Below are 3449 nucleotides of genomic sequence, written 5' to 3' on the forward strand. Positions count from 1 at the left end.
ACAGGCTGAGCCACTGAGCCCGGCTGTGAGGGATTCTTTAAACGTGTATATCATGTCCTAGGTAGATCCCTGAATGACCCCATTCAAACTGAATCGAATTAACACTGCAAAAAAAACTGAGAGCTGAATTAATACTGTGGAATACCATGCAGGTTTTCAGATTGATCTGCTAGTGTGGAATACCATGCAGATTTTCAAATTGGTCTTTGCTGGCACACAGATGAAACAGACCAGAATAGCACTCACTGCAAGTACTCTGAAAACTAAATTGTCTTTGGAATGACAGCCCACACAATTGAGCCAGGATCTGTGCATTAAACTAAAGGGGGTGACTGTCAGCTAAAATAGAAACTTTAAATAGGATCCAGAGTCCGTAATACACAAAATGTTCAGATTTCAATAGAAAATCACTCATCATGCCAAGAACTAGGAAAACCACAACTTGAATGATAAAATGCAATCAATAGGTTCCAACATAGCTGGGTACAGTGGCTCATGCCTGTAATCCCAGTGCCTTGGGAAGCTGAGCAGGAGGATTGCTTGAGGCCAGGACTTCACGACCAGCTTGGGCAACATAGTGAGACCCCCATCTCTACAAAAAAAAAAAATGTTTTTAATTAACTGGATGTGGTGGTGCAACCTAAAGTCCTAACCATTGAGGAAGCTAGGAAGAGAGAATTGCTTGAACCCATGAGTTCAAGGTTACAGTGAACTACGATTATACCACTGCCTGGTGACACAGCAAGACTCTGTCTCAAAAAGAAGAAAAAAAGATGCCAACATAAAGATAAATCAGATGTTGGAATTTTCTGGTAAAGATTTTAAAGCAGTCATCATAAAAATGCCTTAATAGACAAATACAAATTCTCCTGAAACAAATGAAAGTTAAAAAATCTCAGGGCCAGCCAGGTGCAATGACTCAAGCCTGTAATCCCAGTACTTTGGGAGGCTGAGGTGAGGGGATTGCCTTAGTACACAGAGAACAGCCTGGGCAAATTGGCAAGACCTAATCTGTACAATTAAAAAATAAAAAAAAATTAGGCCCGGCTCGGTGGCTCAGCCTGTAATCCCAGCACTTTGGGAGGCCGAGGTGAGTGGATTGCCTGAGCCTGCGGGTTCGAGACTTGCCTGGGCAACTTGGCGAGACCTCATCTCTACAATAAATCAAAAAAAAAAAAATTAGCCAGGCATGGTAGCACATGCCTGTTGTTGCAGCTACTTGGAAGGCTGAGGCGGAAGGATCGCCGGAGCCCAGCATGTCGAGGCTGTGGTGGCCAGGAGCGGCCACTGCACTCCAGTCTGAGTGACAGAGACTCCAACCCCCCCCCAAAAAAATTAGCTGGGCGTGGTAGTGCACACCTGTAGTTCCGACTACTTGGAAGGCTGAGGAGGAAGGATCACCTGAACGCAGCAGGCCAAGGTTGTGGTGGCTGTGAACGTGCCACTCCACTCCAGTCTGGGTGACTAGAGTGAGACTCTGACTCAAAATGTGTGTGTGTGTGTGTGTGTGTGTGTGTGTGTGTGTGTGTGTGTGTGTGTGCTTATCAGGGCCATTGCCTTGTTAAGTCATGGTATGGCCATGTGCCTGTGCTCTTTGAGCTATGGCTGTCACCATGCTTCCTGGCTTTGGCCCCTCCTCCACCTTGGGGAGGTGAATCTTCTTTTTCTCTCTCTAATTTACTTTTAAATAAATTATATTTTCCAATCTAAAAAAAAAAAAAACTCAGCAACTAGAAAATACAAAAGTAGAAAAATATAAAAGTAGAAACTGGTATAAAAAAGTTGATCTGAAATTATTTAGATGAAAGATGCTGGATTGAGTCATGGCCACTGTTCTCATGGAACTCAAAGTACAGTGAGAGATGAAATATGGATACCGCCGGTCTCAGTGGCCCAGCCTGTAATCCCAGCACTTGGGAGGCCAAGGCGAATGGATTGCCTGAGCCCGCAGGTTCAAGACCAGCCCAGACAACTTGGCAAGACCTCATCTCTACAACTAAAAAAAAAAAAAATTAGCTGGGTGTGATAGCATGAGCCTGTAGTTCCCACTATGTGGAAGGCTGAGGTGGAAGGATCAACTGGGCTCAGCAGGTCAAGGCTGTGGTGGCCATGAGCATGCCACTACACACCAGCCTGGGTGACAGAGTGAGACTCCAACACAAAAAAGAAAAAGAAAAAGAAACTTCCATATCGTTAGGATCATCAGTCTGGCAGGAGCTCCCAGTACCGCACTGTTCGCTGCTTCAGAACACAAAGCTGCCTCCCTTCCAGCTTCACTTTGCAGCCACTGAGAATCCAAGGCTGCTGCTAATTTCCATGCTTCTGTGGGCCAACGGGCTCACTCTGCAGAGCGTCCACAAAAATGGGCTGGGAGCTATTGAGTCATGATGAGGGGGTTATTAATAGGAGAAATGAGCTAGCTGTTTCCTAAAATGAGGGAATTTTTTTTAACTGTCATTGCTCAGAACAGTATGTGCTAAAGCAGAGTTTTTGTGCTGGGAGAGAGAGAAAACACTTCTGCAATGATGTAGATCCTTTAAGGATCCTGCCAGGGGCGATTCTTCTGGTGCCACATCCAGTCATCTCTGTGGCCAACATTTCCTGAAGATGAAAAGACGAAAAACAAGTTCTAATACAGAGGTAGCAAGTTCAGACTCCCGCAGCCCTGTAAGAACGAGTGATGCAGGAAGTTAGCATGAAGTGGTGGGAGCTATGGTGAACTGAGGAGAGTATCATCCATCTACAGGGGCAGTGGGTACCCAGCTCCAGTCGGTTGTTACCAAAGAGAAGCACAGAATATTATCTTCCAATGTTTCATAAGAAACCAGAAGTCTACATTTCTATGAGACATCTGTGATTTTTTAAAAGTAATTTTAGACTCAGGGGTACACATGTATATTTGTTACATGAAATATTATGTAGTGGTGGGGATTGGGTCTCATTCCACAGATAGTAAATATTGTGCCCTGTAGGTAGTTTCTAACCCTACATGATTTTTAAATTATGTATGTATTTTGAGTTGGAGTCTCACTCTGTTGCCTAGGCTGGAGTGCAGTGGCACGCTCCCGGTCACCACAGCCTCGGCCTGCTGGGATCTGGCGATCCTTCCACCTTGGCCTTCCAAGTAGCCGGAACTACAGGCGCGCGCTACCACGCCTGGCTAATTTTTGATTTATAGTAGAGATGAGGTCTCGCCAAGTTGCCTGGGTGAGTTTCGAACCTACGAACTCAGGCAACCCACTCGCCTCAGCCTCCCACACTGCTGGGATTACAGGCTGAGTCACCGAGCCTGGCCTGTATTTATTTTTTTAATTTTTTTTTTGGCCAGGCGTGGTGGCTCAGCCTGTAATCGCAGCACTTTGGGAGGCCAAGGCGAGAGGATTGCCTTGAGTCCAGGGGTTTGAGACCAGCCTGGGCAACTTGGCAAGACCTCGTCTCTACAATAAATC

General features: G+C 45.7%; 1 pseudogene; it reads left to right on the forward strand.

Annotated features, from left to right (window-relative positions):
• Positions 1–1601: 1601 nt before the first annotated feature.
• Positions 1602–3449, forward strand: part of LOC110596220 — an 8005-nt pseudogene continuing 6157 nt past the window's right edge.

The sequence above is a fragment of the Carlito syrichta genome, unplaced genomic scaffold, assembly GCF_000164805.1.
Source record: "Carlito syrichta isolate Samal-C Ts95f unplaced genomic scaffold, Tarsius_syrichta-2.0.1 Scaffold307331, whole genome shotgun sequence".
NCBI classification, from domain to species: domain Eukaryota; kingdom Metazoa; phylum Chordata; class Mammalia; order Primates; family Tarsiidae; genus Carlito; species Carlito syrichta.